Consider the following 20,335-nt stretch of genomic DNA (forward strand, 5'->3'; position numbering starts at 1 on the left):
CAAGATTCCTCCAGAAGTAAGAAGCAGGATTGAAGATAAGATGGAGGAGATGCAGCTGCCTTTTATAGTCTCTTGCCATGTGGCCTCTGCTTTCTTTGTTCCAAAGACAAGTTTTCCGGCACATGGCTTCGAAAAACCTTAGAGTTCTGTCCATAGACATGGCCCTGAATGCCTTGCTGAATCACAAGGTGTGTCTGCCTTCTCTCAATGGGTCAGTTGTATAAGTGATGGTCCTTAATGAGCCATCAAGCAGGCTAGGCAGTGCTGACACCAACTTGTCTGGGGTGTCACCCAGAAGCATAGCACAAGTTTGAAATACAGACAGTATAGAGCCAATACTTATAACTTTAAATACAAAAATGATACACACATACAGATAGCATAATCATAACCAGCAAATCATAACCTCTTCATAGACACCTCACACGACAACCTTTGTACAATATTTGCTTCAAGTATATAACAGTGGTTGCAACAATGATCTGTATGGTCACAGTTTATGTCAATAATGTCACAGTAACCCAGCCTCTCTACATGCAAGTCCGTGTTTGAAACTCCTCTGTAGTTAGCAGTTTGGCTCAAGGGCCAGAGTCCATTTACTTCCCCTTCCCTAGTGGGGTAATGTGGCCCAGCGGCCAAAGTCCATATGATGCGTCCCTAGGGGAGCACGGCACAGGGCCAGTGCAAGGATGTTTCATGCCCTAGGCGAAACTTCCAACTTGCACCCGCCCCCTCCCACCCCCAGGAGCTCTGCCGCAGTTCGCCGCTCTGCCCTGAGGCACCACCACTACAGCAGCTCCCTGTCACCCCCTCTCTCCCTCCCTCCCCTTGGCCCAGGGAGCCATGAGGCAACTCCCTGTTGCCCCTGCCCCCAGGAGCTGTGCTGCAGCTCTGCACCACCCCCCGCACCCATTACTTGCTGCAGGCAGCCCTCCCTGCACCCCCCTGCCCCAACTCACCTGCACTCCTCCACCTCACCAGAGCGTGCTTTTGGCTGACCCCAACCACTTGGCACCCTAGGCGACTGCCTAGTTGGCCTAGTGGTTGCACCGTCCCTGGTGCGGCACAATTCTCAAGAGTCCATCTAGTTCCCCTCCTCTGGTGGGGCATTGCAACCGGAGTCCAACCCACAAACTGTGTGGGGCCACCCCCTTTCAAAGGTGGGTGTGAGAGATAGGGGGACCCAATCCCAGCCCCCCCACCGCCAGGTCCCAACCCAGGGCCCTGTTGGTGGCAAGTTCTCTTCACCAGTGGTCCAGCAGGGACTCTCCTGAATGTGCAGGCCTGAACGGTCTTTGCATCATTCCCCTTTAAAGACTCCCTGGGTCACTTCCTACCCCTTCTTCAGATTCAACCAGACCTGGAGCATCCTCTGCTTCCCCTCTGCAGCATGTCTGTGTGTGTCCTAAGGTGTGGGTCCCTCTTCTGCTGGAGAGAGTGACAAGCCCCCTGCCCCTCCAGCAGTCTGCCCTAACTGAGCAGCTCTGCAGGCTTTTATACCTGACTTCCAGGTGGATCATGCCCAGCAGAGCCTCAGGGGCGGGATGACAAAGCCCTGGCTGGGATGATTTAGTTGGGGATTGGTCCTCTTTGAGCAGGGGGTTGGACTAGATGACCTCCTGAGGTCCCTTCCAACCCTGATATTCTATGAGTCTATGATTCTACCTCTCCCCCCAGCTTAGTGTCATCTGCGAACTTGCTGAGGGTGCAATCCATCCCATCATCCAGATCACTAATGAAGAGGTTGAAAAAAACCGGTCCCAGGACTGACCCCTGAGGCACTCCGCTTGATACCAGCTGCCAACTAGACATTGAGCCGTTGATCACTCTCCGCTGAGCCCAACAATCTAGCCAGCTTTCTATCCACCTTATAGTCCATTCATCCAATCCGTACTTTTTTTAACTTGCTGACAAGAATACTGTGAGAGACCAAAAGCTTTGCTAAAGTCAAGATATATCACATCCACCGCTTTCCCCATATCACAGAGCCAGTTATCTCATCATAGAAGGCAATCAGGTTGGTCAGGCATGACTTGCCCTTGGTGAATTCATGTTTGCTGTTCCTGATCACCTTCCTCTCCTCCAAGTGCTTCAAAATGGATTTTTCCAGGGACAGAGGTGAGGCTGACCGGTCTGTAGTTCCCCGGATTCTCCTTCTTCCCTTTTTCAAAGATGGGCACAAAATTTGCCTTTTTCCAATCGCCAGGGACTCCCCCAATCACCATGAGTTTTCAAAGATAATGGCCAATGGCTCTGCAATCACATCAGCCAATTCCCTCAGCACCCTTGTATGCATTGCATCCAGCCCCATGGACTTGTGCATGTCAAGATTTTCTAAATAGTCCTTAACCTGTTCTTTCACCACTGAGGGCTGCTCACCTCCTCCCCATGCTGTGCTGCCCAGTGCAGCAGTCTGGGAGCTGACCTGGTCTGTGAAGGCTGAGGCAAAAAAAGCATTGAGTACTTCAGCTTTTTCCACATCCTCTGTCACTAGGTGGCCTCCCCCATTCATTCAGGGCCCCACATTTTCCCTGACCTTCTTCTTGTTGCTAAAATACCTGTAGAAACCCTTCTTGTTACCCTTCACATCCCTTGCTAGCTGCAACTCCAATTGTGCTTTGGCCTTCTTGATTACACCCCTGCATGCCTGAGCAATATTTTTATACTCCTCCCTTGTCATCTTTTCAAGTTTCCACTTCTTGTAAACTTCCTTCTTGTGTTTAAGCCCCCTGAAGATTTCTCTGTTAAGCCAAGCTGGTCGCTTGTCATATTTGCTATTCTTTCTGAAGATAGGGATGGTTTATTCCTGCGCCCTCAATGAGACTTCTTTAAAATACAGTCAGTAAGTCTGAGTCAATATAGTGGCCCTCCCTTGTAGGATTATTTGGCCTAGTGGCCAGAGTTAGTATGGCTGCCCTCCCTTGCAGGGCTGCGCTGTTTGATGGCTGGAGGGGGGATGGCCCACCACCCAGAGGGGGTGGTGGTCAGGGTAGGGGGATCTGGGCCCTCCCTACTCCACCACGTCTCAACCCAGGGCCCTGTCAGCAACAAGTGTACTCATCACTGGGTCTGAAGGGATCCGACCGAAACATGCTGACTTAGTTCCCGGTTCTACAACTGGACCAATGTCTAGTTCCCTTGGGCTACTTCCTACCATGTCCTCCAATGGCACGGTCTCTGGGTCTCCTGGGTCTCTGGCCTTTGAAGCTCCCAGCGTTTCCGACATCTTTGGGGTGTCTGCAGGTCGCCAAGTATCTGTCCAGATCCAGGCAGGCTTGACCTCTGTGGTCTTGGGTCCAGCAGTCAGCCTTGACTGAGCTGGGTTGCTCCCTTTTATACCGCTGCTCCAGTTGGAGCATGCCCAGCAGAGGTGGGGTGGTGCGGGGTGGGTTCCTCTGCCCGGAGTATGGGTTTAATCCCTTCATCTCCAATGCAGGGTAAAAACACCCCGTCACAGGGCCCTTGTGGAAATGCAAGCCTGACTTAACAGTTTACATTTCAAATGCTTCACTTGTTTTGCCATCTTTAATAAATGGTTAAAAAGATTTCAATGGGCTTTTTGCCCCGGGGCTGAGTTCTCTGTTCTTAGAATCCCCGTCTTTGCTTGACACTGTTTGTTTGAAAATGAACACAATTGCCTCAGGGGCTCCCCACTCTGGCTAGGTCAAGGCCCAGGATGGGTTGGTTTCCACGGAGACTGCATTGGAATGGTATCCCACAACCTCTCGCGGCGGCCTGGTCAAAGTGCCTCCAAACCTCTGTGCCTTTGATCCGGGTGTTAAAACGGCATCAGAATTGAGACACTGACACAATGTCATGATGTTGATGCAATTCCTTTTTTACCCCCCACATGGAAAATTTCTGCTGGACAAGTTTTTCCAACCAGTGGGTGCGGCCCAGGCCTGTAGCACAGGCTGCGGGCCTACTTGGGTCTACTGAGTCCATAGGGACAGTCCGTGCACTGGTGCTGGAGAACCACAGGGTCCATCTGTGCCCAGCAGCCTGGTTAAAGATCCCCCACCCCCACCCCCTTGATACTCTCTGGGTCTTCACTACCACGACATGCCCTGCAGCCAAGAGCAGAAGGGGAGTGAATGAACAGCCCATGTAAAGTGGGACACAGATTCACAGGCTCTGGACTAAGTTCTGCCCTTAACCAGTCCTCTGGGAGTAGCCTTTGGGTGTGTCCCCCTGGAGAGGTAATTTTGACCCTGCCATATCTCTCGGGCGGCAGGGATGCAAGATGCTCCCCCACATTGACAGACCTCCTCCGGAGTTGTGTCTCTGCCTGGGGCTGTATGTTTACAAGGAACCCCTTTCCCCTCTTGGTGGCACCTCATTGCTCTTACCCCCAGGACAGAGAACTCACTGCAACCTGCCTGCCGCCAACAACTCGCTTCAGCAATTCCCAAAATCAGATCCACTTAGAATCATAGAATATCAGGATTGGAAGGGGACCTCAGGAGGTCATCTAGTCCAACCCCCTGCTCAAAGCAGGGCCAATTCCCAATTTTTGCCCCAGATCACTAAATGCCCCCCTCAAGGATTGAACTCAACCCTGGGTTTAGCAGGCCAATGCTCAAACCACTGAGCTACCCCTCCAGAGGCCTCCTCTCCTATTTGCACTTTGCCAAGATCCGACTGTTATGACTGGCTAGGCTCCTCCGGGGTAGAAAAGAGCTCCCGCCTGCATGCATCTCTGGCCTCTGAGTCATCCTCTGCCTCTGGTTCTCCCTCCCCCTCTTCATCCAAGATTGCCTCCTCCTGGCTCGGTCCATTCTCAACTGGCAACGAAGCCAACAAAGTACCCACAGGGGCCTTTGGAGTGGAGGTGGGGTCGCCACCGAGTATCATGTCCAGGCCTTTGTAGAACCGGCAGCTCATGGGAGGAGCGGCGGTTTGCCTCCCTCGCCTCATGGTAGGCGTTCCGCAGCTCCTTCACTTTGACCCTACGCTCATAGGTGCCAACTCCATGGGAAGAGGCAGGGCTGGGGTTGGGATTTGGGGAAGGAGTTGAATGGGGGCAAGGAGGGGATGGAGTTGGGGAGGGGACTTTAGGGAAGAGGTTGGAATGGGGGTGGGAGGGGGCGGGCAGGGGTGGAGTCGGGGCAGTGCCGGGAGCAGAGGGGGGTTGAGCACCCACCAGCGTCATTAGAAGTCAGCACCTGTGCTTATACTGCAATATGTCCCGGTCATGGCCCCTATCATGCATCGTGAAATCTGTCCATAGGTATCATAATTCCTACGGCTGGAGTACAGCTTCCTCTCCCCAAATACCGATGAGGTCCAACAGCTCGGCATTGCTCTAAGCGGAGGATTGCCTGGTGCGTGGAGCAGGCCTGGCCACTTGGAAAGATGTGCTGAGACCACTGCACGCATCACTGAGCAAACAGGAAGGGGACTTTCAAATTTGCAAAGGAATGTACAGGGTGGGAATGATGGCTGGTCATGTAAGGGCAGGGTAGTAGAGTTCAAACCAATGACCAGAGAGGTGAGAGCAGGCATTGTCGGACACCTCCCGGAGGCCAATCGCAGCGCTATAATTGACCAGGGTCTACACTGGCCACGGCACAGAAAGCTGTATGCCTTTCGTCAGGGTGGGTTTTTTTGAACACTACAATTGCGCAGTTTCTGTGCACTAAGTGGCTTGGCCATGTGTACATCTCAGGAGGTACAGTGCAGAAAGCTGCTTTACTGCACAGAAACTTGCCAATGTAGATGGGGCCTTAGATGCTTCTCAACACAGGCTGCCTGGTTGCTCTTCTGCCAGACTCTCCCCTTTGATCAGCGCTTCAGTCGCTTGGTGGTGGTGGTGTCTGTAGATGTAGGTGGAAGAGAGAGGAAGAGCATGGCAAACATCTCTCCCTTTTATCATGCCCTTTCTTCCCTCTTGGCTTTTCCCCCCCATCCCCCACTTCAGGGTCAGGTGAGTATTACCTCATTGCAGTTCCAAACCGACCAAAGGAATGGGAGTGACTCCCTCAAGAGTCTAACAGATTCTCTTGTTGCTGCCTAGGCCAGCATCCTTTGTTCCTGTGATGCTGGGCTGGGCTTCTCCCATACCTGCCCTGATGAGATGTGAACTGCTGCTCTGTTCTTGGAGAGTTTTTTGCCTCAGCTTGCTTTAAGCCGTGAGGGTACATTTTCAGCCTCATAACTATATACATGAAATTATAACCTGTAACATTACTGAAACATTACTGTAACAATTACTATAACATCACTATAACAACTAGGCTCAGTGCATCATGAGCCTTCTGAAGACACCTAGCATGACAAACTTTGCATTGGACACCACACAATCATTTTCTAAAGATGAAAATGGAGGTGTAGGGTGTTTCCCCGAGATACAGAGTGTCGCAGTTGCCCAGTCTAATAGGGTTGAGAGTTTAGACTGCATGCTTATATTTTCTTTTCTTTTGGTAACCGTCTGAGTTTTTACCCATCACTTAATATCACTTAAAATCTACCTTTTATAGTCCATACATTTGTTTACTTGTTTATCTTTACCAGTGAGTTTGTATGAAGTATGGGCAAATCTGCTCAGGTTTGCAAAGGCTGGTGTATTTCCATTGTTGAAGTGGTGAACCAATTAATAAATTTGCACTGCCCATCTTCAGTAGTGCAAGATGGTATATTCCTGTGGTACAATGCTAGGAACTCATAGAATATCAGGGTTGGAAGGGACCTCAGGAGGTCATCTAGTCCAACCCCCTGCTCAAAGCAGGACCAATCCCCAATTTTTGCCCCAGATCCCTAAATGGCCCCCTCAAGGATTGAACTCACAACCTTGGGTTTAGTAGGCCAATGCTCAAATCACTGAGCTACCCCTCCCCCCAGCTGGGGAGATTGGGCTGGTGCCTTTCTCTGTGCGATTCATGAGTGGCTCTGGGAGCATTCATGCCATCTAGCTGGGTGTGGGTCTCCACATGCGGTTGTGCTGAGTGATCACAGTGCCTGGAGGGGTTTGCTGCTGATCACTAGCAAGGCATTGTGAGAGACAGCCCCAGCTGGGGAGAGTGCAGGGGGCACGGTCCCAGGCTTCACCGCGGTGGGGATCCCCTCACAGCAGGCCCTGATTTCCAGCTCTGTTTCTGAACCTCTGTGTCTCCAGTGCTAGCCTCTGCCGCTCCAGCTCTTGAGTTGGGGTCTGCCCCAGGGCTGCAAGGGAGGCTGACTTTCCAGCTTTTAACCTTCTCTCTTTGCCCAGCTCTACAATCCTCTTTTGAAAGAGCTGATCATACATCATATCTCTTATGGTTTCTGTTGACAAGCCTTGATTTTCCTTCTGCAAGTCACTTGTTGCAAAGTACCACTGTTCTATGTTCTGTGTTCTTTTTTTTCCCACCAAATGCATCCGATGAAGTGAGCTGTAGCTCACGAAAGCTTATGCTCTAATAAATTTGTTAGTCTCTAAGGTGCCACAAGTACTCCTTTTCTTTTTGTTCTATGCAGTATCCCACTCCACCACCAGCTGTCATGCATTCCCCAGGTCTGATTGCTGCTCCAGCCTTTAACCAGTTTCCTGGTATGCTGAACCGCAAGAATCACCAGTGTTCCACATGGCCTCCATGACTCCAGAACTGTGCCTTTGAATGCCAGCAACCCCTGTCTCTCTGTGGCCCCCTGCAGAGAGCTCAGCCCAACCAGGCTCCTGGAAGAGATCCTGTGGGTTGCGTGAGAAAGGCAGGCTTAGGACAGGATTCCTGATGGTGGAAGCCAGGGCGTGGACATGGCCTGTTCCCCTAACCTCTGTCCTTTCTCTCTCTGTCATCTTTGTCTTCCAGTCCCCAAAGGGCTGTGTGTGTCTGAGAACCCTATTCCTCTGAACACAGACACTAGCCACCTTCTCAAAAAGAAAAGGAGAACTTGTGGCACCTTAAAGACTAACAAATTTATTTGAGCATAAGCTTTTGTGAGCTACAGCTCACTTCTTCGGATGCGAAAGCTTATGCTCAAATAAATTTGTTAGTCTCTAAGGTGCCACAAGTACTCCTTTTCTTTTTGCGAATACAGACTAACACGGTTGCTACTCTGAAACTAGCCACCTTCTGCCTTTATTCTCCAGCTCAGGGCATTTGGCTGTGCTTTCTGTCACTTACAGCTTGTACATGGTGGGCTGCTTCTAGCAGATCAGGTGTCTCTACCTGATAGGAACTGCCTACAGAGCTTCCTTCCCAGAGAAGCACACCAGGGGTATAACGTTCACTATTAATGCACCGCCTAGGTATGGCCAATGTAGTCTCAGGTAAGGTATGTTACACACAGCATCAGCTAGTGGCCAAACAGTACAATACATTTTAGGATTCCGTGTCATCTTCCCTCTAAGTTTTACATTCCTACCCTTTGCAATATTTACACGATCACGTGGTCTGGGAAGTTCAGGACGTAACGGTCTGTTAAGCATCTCTGAATCGTACCGGTTTTCTAATTACACAACCCGAATGCGTAACCCCTCGGTCAGCCAGCTGCCGATAGGTTGCAATGACGGTCTCTGGTCGGTTTGGAATCTTTGAGTTTTCTTGTTCTGCACCCGAGCTTGCTCTGTTATTGTTCATTCTGCAAGCTGTTGATGGTTTCTATTGAACTCTCCACTGTTGCTCTCAATCAAAAATGATCTGGGCGCTGAATTTTTTTTTCTTTACGGCAGCTGGAGTTGTCCTGCCTTTTCCTCCATCCCATTGGGCACAAACACAGGCACCCAGTTATAGATCCAAACAGTGGCGGATTAGCAACTGCACCAATGGGGCCAGAGCCTAGGGGCCCCGGCCAATTGGGAGGCTCCAGAAAACTGGGTGTTCCCGACCTGCTCCACCCACCCAGGGCTCCTGCAGGGAGTCAGGGAAGCCCCCATGCCAGTGTTTTCCCCAGGAATTGAAATTAGGGGAGGTGTTGGAATATTCAGGGGGTAGATAAGGGCTGATGAGGGTTGAGACCGTGAGAGCGAAGATGGGCTGTATGACACCAGAGTAAAAACTGAAAAATGTTTCACAACCATTTTATTAGATTTAACTCATATTTTAAAATCATAGCAAAAATTAAAGTTGACTACTCAAGCCTACTATGAAGCACGACATCTACATCCATCATGGTTTCTTCTTGTAATTTTGCACTCTAGTGTCTTCTTATGTGTCCATTACTTCCAATCTTTCGTGATATGCTCATGATCAGGAAGAAGGCGACTTCTTTCAGAACACAAAATTCTGTTCAATGAGAAAAAGAATACTCAACTGTAGCCTTTGTCACTGGGAGTAGCAAGAGATGAATTCCTACTTCTTTCATCCCAGGAAAAGTAGCACAAAGATTGGGTTGAACCACTAGTGATGATAAAGAAGCTGAAGTTAAATCTTCATTCATTCATTGTATGATATTCCACTCTGTGTTCAAAATTCTCTATTCTGTCCTGATCACATAGCAGCCCTATTGCTGGTAGTGCCTCACTCCACTCAACTATAGGAAGACAGGCATCTGTAAAAGCTACGTGAAGGTTGAGTAGAATCCAGAAATCGCTATTGTAGATTTGTAAGAATCAAGTCTGTTGTACTTTTTCAGCTGGCTTAACAAACACTTCTTGTCCTCTTCACTTAAGGAGTCTAATATAAGTACCTTCATTGGTCAACTTCTGGACTGAAGTTTTTGCTTCTTCCAGTACATTTTCAATGGATATCTCTGATAGATCCAAGGGTAGCTTCTATTGCTGGACAAAGATCTACTACTGTTGTAGCAAATGCCTGGATGGCATTGTTTAATAATTGTGACGTTGCACTCCATATGATTTTATGAAAATATGCTAATGAGTTTGAATATAATGTAACTGGAATATGCTTCATACAAAAAGTCTCTTGTAAGGTATTCTTACAAAGCTTATAATCTGAGTGCGGTCATCCTATTTGTATAAATGTATCATTCTTGTACCTGAAATTAGAAATATGAAATACAACTCTGCAGTCCTATTGTAATTATGCAAAGTGTAGGCCATGGTGGTTTGGAATCTTGATGGCTCCCATCAACTAGGACAACTGGTTGTAAATGGTTCTGTTTACTTGCAAGCCTTCCTGTGAGTCAGACCAGGGAGAATGAAGGGGTCTCACAGGACATGTGATCATGTCACGTGGTACTGCAATCCATCTTAAACCTTCCATTTAGAAGGAGGAGTGAGGACCTAGAGAGACAAAAGATTCCCACCTTGTGCGAAAGCTATATAAGGGAGTGCACCAGAACAAAGGAGTCTGCAGTCATGAGAAATTCCCTAGCTACCGCCTGAGCTGGAACAAGGACTGTACCAGGGGAAAGGATTGGGGCCAGACTAGAAATGTGTCTAGTCTGTGAAAGAAGCTTATTGGAACACTCTGGGGGTGAAATTTTATCTGAAATTAGTTTCTTAATGTATTAGGCTTAGACTTGCACATTTTGCTTTATTTTGCTTGGTAACAGACTTTGTTCTGTCTGTTATTACTTGGAACCACTTAAATCCTACTTTTTATACTTAATAAAATCACTTTTGCTTATTAATTGACCCAAAGTAATTAATACTTGGGAGAGCAAACAGCTGGGCTTATCTCTCTATCAGTGTTATACAGGGCAGACAATTTATGAGTTTACCCTATATAAGCTTTATACAGATTAAAACAGATTTATTCAGGGTTTGGATCCCACTGGGAGTTGGGTGTCTGGGTGCTGGAGACAGGAGTAGTTGCTAAGCCATTTTCAGTTAAATCTGCAGCTTTGGAGGACGTGCTTCAGACCCAGGGTCTGTGTTGCAGCAGATCAGCATATCTGGCTCAACAAGACAGGGTGCTGGAGGCCCAAACTGGCAGAGAAAACGGGCTCAGAGGTAGTCTCAACAAATCAGGCGATAATCCCAAGGGGATCTCCGTGATCCAACCCATCACAATGACCCAAGTGGTTTCAACAGTAGACTTACAAGAGAGAGAATGGCGATAGTCTTCTCTGAAACAAAAGTAACAAAAGTTGTTCACCGGCCTCACTACTTAGATCTGTCCTATCTCGGTGGATACTTTCCAAAGCCAGTAATAACAGCTGCAGTAATTTTAAGACAACAGCCAAGAATTGCTCATGAGAAAGTCAGCAGGTTTTCCCAGGTTGGACTGATTTGAACTTCAATCCCAGTGTATCTTCTATTTGTTTCCAAGACGTTCAGTCCTTTTGAACTCTTGCTGAATAAAAAGAGTGTAAAAAGCCATTCAATTTATGTCTTTTGAAGATTCTGCAGCTTGTACAAGCGCTAGTTGGAGTAGATGGCCTCTGCAGTGTGTATAGGAGAGATTAGGGTTACACTTTTCTCTGAGCAAAGCTTGTGCTCCACTATATGTTCCAGAGAAGTTTGTAGCTCCAGCAAATGCACAAGGAGCCATCTGTTTGGGGTTCAATTGACAAGCATTTAACTCTTCTAAGATGTGACAGATGCAGCTGATGTGTCTTCTATAACCTGAACATCTAGAATGTATCTACAGGCCTACCATGGACATCAAGATAATATATGCAATGAATTAATACGTGATACCTATTTGCATTAGCATATTCATCAGCCATGTGTGCACATATTTTGAATATGGTAAGAGAGTTCTTCACTTTTTCAACTGCTGAGTCTTCCACTGTTGCACCGCATGCTTCTAAAGAGTCAGCTGAGTTTTTTCAGAAAGATAGCAAGCATTTGCCAGTCTTGTTCAAAACCAGTATCCAACTTCAGGATTAACAAGTGACAAAGAATTTAACATTGGCCTCCAGTTTGTAGAGTGTGGTATCTCTTGCTTAAATAGAAAGTATGATGCAACTGCCATGTTGGTTCACATAAACTGAGTTGTGTCTCCAGCATTCAAACAGCCTCATTAATTTCTTCTAAAATTGGCTTTGACAGTGATGGGCTTATAGGGCTTTCTGCATGTTGATGCAGTCCAGAGACCTGGTGTCTTATAGTCTTTTCATACAGGTTGTCAATATTGGTTTAGCTGATCAGTCTGGCAAACCAGGCTCCTCCACTTTTACTACATAAATCCATGATATGCCCACATTTTGAACACTGCATGCAGTTCTGGTCATCCTATCTCAAAAAAGATATAATGCAATTGGAAAAGGTATAGAGAAGGGCAACAAAAATGATTAGGGGTTTGGAACAGATTCCATAGGAGGAGAGATTAAAAGATGGGGACTTTTCAGCTTGGAAAAGAGATGACTAAGGGGGATATGAGAGAGGCTTATAAAAGCTTGACTGATGTGGAGAAAATGAATAAGGAAGTGTTATTTATCCCTTCACTTAACACAAGAACCAGAGGTCACCCAATGAAATTAACAGGTAGCAAGTTTAAAACAAACAAAAGGAAGTATTTCTTCACACAACGCACAATCACCCATTGAACTTTTTGCCAGGGGATATTGTGAAGGTCAAAATTATAACAGGGTTCAAAACAGAACTAGATAAGTTCATGGAGGTTAAGTCCATCAATGACTATTAGCCAGGATGAGCAGGGATGCAACACCATGCTCTGAGCATCCCTAGCCTCTGTTTGCCAGAAGCAGTGAATGAGTGACAGGGGATGGATCACTTGATGATTTCCTGTTCTGTTCATTCCCGCTGAAGCACCTGGAATAGTCACTGTCGGAAGACAGAATACTGGGAGAGCTAGACTATTGGTCTGACCCAATAATGCCATTCTTACATAAAAATAATTATAATAATATAAAATTTTAGTACAGAAACTCCTTGTAGCAGGGCAGTTACCCAGCTCTGGTGGAAAAAGGCTAGGCTGATTGGGGAAGCAGCCACAGGGGGGCCACGTCCCAATCAGGCCACAGCTGGCCCTATAAAGGGGCTGTGAGGCAGGAGATGAGTCAGTCTCCCTCCAGCCTTAGAGGGAGAAGGACCTAGTTGTCTGGGAGCAGAGCAGAGCAGAGCAGAGCAGAGCAGAGCTAGGGAGCTCCAGCCTGGCAACTTCCCAGGCTGAGGCCTTGGGTAAGGCCAAAGCAGGTACTGGGGCTACAGTGGTGTAACCTGAGAATAGGCAGAGGCAGCTGGTCCTACCCTCTTGCCAATGATGAGTGGCCTTTAAAGACTGCAGTCTGCCCCAGTGAGAGGGGGCTAGATGATGATTGTCAGTAGTCATTGAGGCAAGGTGGGCATAGGGGGAGGGGGTTCCCTGGGGAGGGGAGACCCAGAGTGTGGGGGTACTTCTGGGGGCAGAATCCTGAGGAAAGGGGCACTGGGGTTGGGAGGGGCATGGGGGCCTGGGGCAGGTGAGACATGGGCCAGCAGGGGGCACTTCGAGGCTGGAAAAGAGCTAATTCCCAAACGACCAGCAGGCGGCGCTGCGCCAGTGAGTCATCGCTCTGTTACTCTCCCCAAGATAATGACCTCTTGACATAGCGATGATGTGAGATAATGACCAGGGCAAATAATGCATTTTCAAATCTTGGCCTACTAGGAAATGTATATTTATATAAGTTTCCCCATCACAAATCTAGCATTCTGGAGCAAAGTCACTAAAACATAGTCCAATGCTCTGGCCACTGTTGTTTGTCATGCCACCGTTCATCCTACTGCTGCATCCCCAGTGGCCCTGCACTGTCGCCTTCCGCTGCCACCTGCCACTGTGACCTCTGCGTGTCGGCCTCTCGTGGTTCCACCCGGCTCTCAGTGGGGAACCTCACTGCTAGTGCAGGCGTGGCTGTCTACACCTCAGAAACACTGTCCTGCAGCAGGTCTAAGCATTTACACCTGATTATCAGTGATTCCAGCACAAGTGGTGACTTATGGAGCCTAATCAGCTCTCTCTCTAAACAGGAGAGAGAGGCAGGTCAAATAGTGCCTGTGACCCTTAGGCAGGGCCCACCCTACCAAGCAAAACACCTGTGCCCCACCCTCTCTCTCTACACTAGGATCTGGCATCCAAACCTCCTGCCTGGGGAGTGCAGTTCAGCTGAGGGTGACCAGAGCTTAATTTGTAATAAAAAAGGTGCCGAGGCTCAAGCAAGTTTGTTACTTTCATTGCTGATGTGACAAGCCCAGAGGTCCCACGGCTCTGAACGGCCGAGCCTAGAGGTGCCGGGGTCAGCCCTGGCACAAATTAAGCACCGAGGGAGACCCCCTCATTCAGTCAGGCTCAGCACAGTTCTGCTGCCTTTTACTCAGACAATTTAGAGAACAGCAGTTCATGACCTGCACATTTTATAGTTCAGTGATTTATAACCCAACACAAGCCAGAATTGATCCCTTGGGCAGCACAGCTCTGGCTGCTGGATACTGAGGCAGAGTAAGTGTGTTCATGTAAATACAGTCTGGCCCTGAAGCTTTCCGCCCACCCCTGGCTCATCACGAGCTGTCAGGGGAGAGCTCATGCAGAAATGATTAGGTAGGCCAAGACAGCCGAAACGAATGTGCCGACATTGTCATGAACAACAGCTGTATGAGGAAGCTAGTCTATAGTCATACTTTTCAAACCCATTCTGCTTTCTCAGGTACAAGTATTTTCTCATATACTGTAGATGCTTTTAAAGTGTGTATTTATTAATGGTTCAATTTCAATTCAAATGTCCAACCAATGACTAAATTGGCAACACTGCATGTAACTGGGTGGGTATTGGGGAAATTCAGGGGGGGTATACACCCTCCCTAGGGGGAGGTCTGGGGAAATTCAGGGGGGTATACACCCTCCCTAGGGGGAGGTCTGGGGAAATCCCTGCCCCGTGCCCTGACTCCGCTCCCTGGCAGGAGCACCAAGCAGGCAGAGGAAACCCCCATGCCCGGACTCCTTTTCCCTGACAGGAGCACCAGGAGGGGCAAGGGGTGACTGCAGGCAGCAGGGGTGGGGAGGGGGCTCCACTAGCTCTGGCCCATGGCCCCACAAAATAGTAATCCACCTCTGGATCCAGCAGTTCTCTAACCAAATGCTATCTGTTTAAACAAACTTATGAATTAATTTACACCTTTATCTGATTTGGCTACTCTTCATGTCCAGCTGCTTTGGAGATAGATTCTTTTCCAAAGTCAGAACAGTAGCTCTGAGTTAAATTTTCCATCTGGACTGGATCAAGTAGCTATTACGGGTGTTGATCTGTAACTCAGAAGAGCAAGGAATAGGTCTGCCTGCTGTAGAATTTTTTTTTTTTTTTTGGCTGGCTGTTGTGTTCTCCTTGCCTGTCCTTTCACTTGTGCATAACGTGGGCTTCTAGGAATATGTCCAAAATTGTGTTTCATTCGGAATGACAAATTCTGCGGCAATTAATTGTGGTTCGTTTTCCATCACTAGCGGTTCTGCAATACTCAAGTAAGCAAAAGTACACGTCAGTTGCTTCATAACACTGCAGCATGTTGCGTCTTTCAAGCACATTATTTCTATATACACCTGGAAAAATAGTCCAATACAGTAGAACCTCAAAGATACAAACACCAGAGTTACAGACTGACTGGTCAACCAGATACCATGTGGAACTGGAAGTAATCAATCAGGCAGTGTCAGAGACAAAAAACAAACAGTAAATACTGTACTACAGGGGTTCGCAACCTTTTTCTTTCTAACGCCCCCCCAACATACTATAAAAACTCCAGGGCCCAGCGGGAGGGCCTTGGGGCTTCAGCCCTGCGGGGGCGCTGGGGCTTGGGGCTCCCTGCAGTACTGCTCCCAGTTTCATCCACAGCGCTCCCCCCATAGCTAAAGCCCTGAGCCCCGGCACCCCCCCCCATGGGGTTGAAACCAGGAGCAGAGCCATGGGGATGAAGCCCTGAGCCCCAGCGCTCCCCTTGGTCTTAAGCCCTGAGCTCCCCACCCGGAGCCCTAGCACCCTGAGAGTCAGATGCCCCAAGCCTCACTCCCTGACCTGGAACCCTAACACCCCCCCACACACACACACCCCCTGTGGCTGCAGCCCCAACACCTTTCCCGCATATCTGAAGTCTGTAATGTTTTTTCGGAGTTACAAACATTTCAGAGTTACAAACAGCCTCTATTCCCGAGGTGTTCATAGTTCTGAGGTTCTACTGTACACCTAGGTAATGATGTCCTCTGAATTTGAATAAATCTGCAGCTAGTCTCTTCCCAAGGTCTGTCTGGTAGAGGTGGCGTTGTTCTGTAGCTTTTGGCATTGTTTCTTGAGGTTATTTGTACTAGATCTCTTTTCAAAAGGCCAATATCATCAAAGCCTCCATCGAGTTCTTCCACCTTTCTCACTAGGCCCATTACAGCTGCCACGCTGTGACTGACAAGGTCATTGCCTGTTGATCCTTTGATCACATGGGCTTCGAATTCAAAGCTTTTTTCATTGGAAGTTGTTTCTGTGGTCAACTGGCCTGTGCAGTTCAGATATCTCCAGTTCAGATATCTGTGTCAGGTGACTTCAGCTCTGGGAGGGGTTGTAAGTCCCTTCTGAGATGACTGGTCAACTCCTGAGACCATTTTAAAGTCAACAGTCTTACCATGAATATTCAAGTTCACTCTCCAGGCAGTGCTCTACATCATCACCAGAGCTAGATCCCAGAAACAATGGCTCTTGGTAGTCTGTAATACGAGTCAACTCCCTGACTGCCTCAATGGGGCAAACAGCTGCAAAAATGTGCCTGTAGTCTGAAATACTTGGTAGCTCTCCTGGAATTTGTCCCTCTTAGCACCAGGGGTATTATGGTAATGACTTCTAGGACTGATGCTATGTCTGTTTACAATCTCTAGGCTAGCTTTAGGGTTTTCATGTTGTTCCTGACTTTTGTTCTGCTGTTTGAGTAATTCAGATTGCTTTGCTCTCTGTACAGCTGTGGGTAGATTTAAGTCTGTCTTTAGCTGTAGTTGCTGTGAGAGGCTTTTGGCTGTTAACCCAATAACCAGCCTATTTCTGATATTTTCATGTTTTGCAGTCCCCGCTCAAATAAATCTGTTTTCAGCCAGCATCTGCAGAGCTCTTATACAAGATTCAACATTTTCCTTTAGTTCTTGAATTCTCCAGTGAACACGCTCTTTCATGAACATTTCTCTGAGGTATCAAGTATGCACCACGCACAGCCAGAAACTTTTTGTCATCTTCTTTGTGACCGTTTTTGGTAAAGGCAAAAGCTTTCAAGATCTGCTCTGCCTGCTTTCACCATAGCATAAATGAAAGAAGATGCCCCAATATCTCAGGGTCATGGCAGAGTTTTGTAGCAATGCGAAATGTTGCAAATTACTGCTTCCAATCTACTCATTCTGAAGGAACAAAAATGATTAGGTGGCTGGGACACATGACTTAGGAGGAGAGGCTGAGGGAACTAGGATTATTTAGTCTGCAGAAGAGAAGAGTGAGGGGGGATTTGATAGCAGCCTTCAACTACCTGAAGAGGGGCTCCAAAGGGGATGAAGCTCAGCTGTTCTCAGTGGTGGCAGATGACAGAACAAGGAGCAATGGTCTCAAGTTGCAGTGGGGGAGGTCTAGGTTGAATATGTGGAAACACTATTTCACTAGGAGGGTGGTGAAGCACTGGAATGCGTTACCTAGCGAGGTGGGGGAATCTCCATCCTTAGAAGCTTTAAGGCCCGGCTTGACAAAGCCCTGGCTGGGATGATTTAGTTGGGGTTGGTCCTGCTTTGAGCAGGGGGTTGGACTAGATACCTCCTGAGGTCTCTTCCAACTCTAATAGTCTATGATTCTATGGGCAGCAGATATAATAGACCAGGGGAGGCTAAGCCTCCCCAAACCCAGGCCATGGCTCTGCCCACACTCCACCCTGAAACCCCCGCCCTCGCTCTCCCTCTCAGCTGGTAGGGGCTCAGCTCGGGCTGGTGGCCTGGAGCTCAGGGCTTGTATTGGCCAGCAGCTCAGGCTGGCCAGCAGCAAGGGGCAGCTCGGGCCAGCACCACCCATGGTGCTACCAGTGGCTGAACAGTATAGTACAGTTAAGCATTCCACACACTCCCCTGAGGGAAGTAACTTTCTCTGGGGACTGCATTTTAGTCACTGAGGCTTCCATTCCAATGTGTTGAATCCAGCCCAGACAGACCCAGCAGCTCTATCTCTGAAACACCTGATCTCCCACCTCCCAGGGCGGAAAACCATTCTTCCCCTCCCACAATGGGGTAGCATTGCCTAGAGGTTAGGTACAGAGCTAAATTTCCTCTAAGCTGCACGGCTATCAAGGGCCATGGGGAGAGGCACCTCTCTCCCAGCCCAGGGCTGCTGTGGTGAGAGAGGGCTGGGGGGAGTCCTCTCCCCCCATCACAGCCCTGGGGAAACCTTCACTCCAAACCCTTCATCTCTGGCCCCACCCCAGATACCACACCTCCAGCCAGAGCCCTCACCTCCCCCGCACCCCAACTCTTCCACAGCCCTGAGCCCCTCCTGCATCCCAAACCCCTTATCCCTGGCCCCACCCCAGAGCCTGCACCCCCAGCCACAACCCTCACCCCAACCCTCTGCCCCAGCCCTGAGCCCCCTCCCACACTCTGAACCCCTCGGCCCCACCCCCACCATATATCACCTCCATATTGGTGAACATAACAAAATTCATTCAGCACATGGATGTAAAAAAAAAAAAAAAAAACCCACACTTAGAAGAACATTGGTCAGGCAGATAGTTCATAAAAACATCCCCCTTTGTGGCAGGCCGCTGTCTCATTAGCCTGGCATCAGCCTGTCTCAATGTTGATACAACAGCTCTCACAGGTGTTATAAGAGAGACTGGAAGCCCCCCGCCTATCTCAGGGCCCTGCTGTGAACAGACGCATGCAGTGGGAGCCTTGGACAGGTTGACCGGACCCTGCTGCCAGGGGTTTCAATACTGACATCAACACTGAGCTCTTGTGGAAATCACACCCATTACGAGAGACAATCCCTGCCTCAAAGAGTTTCCTGTTTCAACAGACAGTGGGGGGGAAAATGAGGCACCTAGTGGTCAAGATTGTTCAGCAGAGCTGAGGCTAGAATCTGTCCATGACTTGTACTATATACCCCTAATTCAAACTTCGGCTGGGGGGCCACGGGTGTTGATGAGCCATTAACACTGCCTGGCTCCTCCATTGTTGTACCTGAAAGGCTGGTTGTGTTCCTAACCTCACAATGTATTTCAGTAACATATACAGCAATACTTCATAACCTCACATACAATGTGAGCACACACAATCAGGGCCGGATTAATGCAGGGGCTTTAGGAGCTGCAGCCAAGGGGCCTCAGGCTAAGGGGGGCCCCATATATAAAAAAATGGGATCAGTAACAACCTTTGGCATGGAGCCCATCCGGGTAATCAGCTGGCAGGCCGTGCAACAGTTTGTTTACGTTACTAGGTCCTCATAACAGATTGAGATTCTGCCAAATTCCAGATTTTATTTAAAAACAAAACAAAAACTTTCTGGCTCTTATGGTCACTAAGAAAACCTAACAAACATCAAGCAATGTAGCATGGTCTTAGAATGAAGCAACAGCTTTGAGAGATGTCAAATACCTCCCACCCCCAAATTTATCTAAATGATATGTTAACCTTGAAGCCAGGGCTTGAATTTCTAAAAACATAGATGGGATAATTCTGCATGCAAAATGCATATGTTCTTGCATACCCAATTTACATGGGCAATTATTGCAATTACATGTGCAAATAGCCAAAGAAACAAGAGCATAAAACAAGAATCAGGGGGTAGCCGTGTTAGTCTGTATCCACAAAAACAACAAGGAGTCCAGTGGCACCTTAAAGACTAACCGATTTATTTGAGCATAATCTTTTGTGGGTAAAAACCCCAATTCAATCTGAAAAAGTGGGGGTTTTACCCACAAAAGATTATGCTCAAATAAATCTGTTAGTCTTTAAGGTGCCACCAGACTCCTTGTTGTTTAAGAGCATTAAACAAATCTATTTTACCAATATATCTTATTAAAACAAACTTCTTTTGATCATAATCATCATGTAATAAAATCCAATCACGTGCCATTTCTTATTGCTTGGATCTGTACACCTCTGCGTGGGGTTTCATAAAAACGTCGAATGATGGTACACCTGCACCTAGAAAATATGACAACAGCAGAACTCAAAAGAGGAAAAGTGCAGAAGTTAAAAATGATTTATGAGGAACAGTTGTTAAACAAAATACCAGAATTGAAAGGCTATTTCAGTAAACCACCACCAACTGCACCAGATATTAGTGAGTTGGAAAATAAAAAAGTCAACAAGCTTCACAAATCTGTGTGTGGGAGTGACAGCAGCCATAACAGACAGTCCAGACAGTCAGTCAGCCAGCCAGCTTCGGATGAGAGTGAAATAGCTGCATGTGATGAAGGTAAAAATGCAGCTCTTTTGTAATAGGAAAATCCTATTTTAATAAATGTTTTGATTTAGAATGTAGTATGTATTGATGTATTTTATAATTATGATTT

This window comes from Dermochelys coriacea, chromosome 23, assembly GCF_009764565.3.
Source record: "Dermochelys coriacea isolate rDerCor1 chromosome 23, rDerCor1.pri.v4, whole genome shotgun sequence".
Classification (NCBI taxonomy): Eukaryota; Metazoa; Chordata; order Testudines; family Dermochelyidae; genus Dermochelys; species Dermochelys coriacea.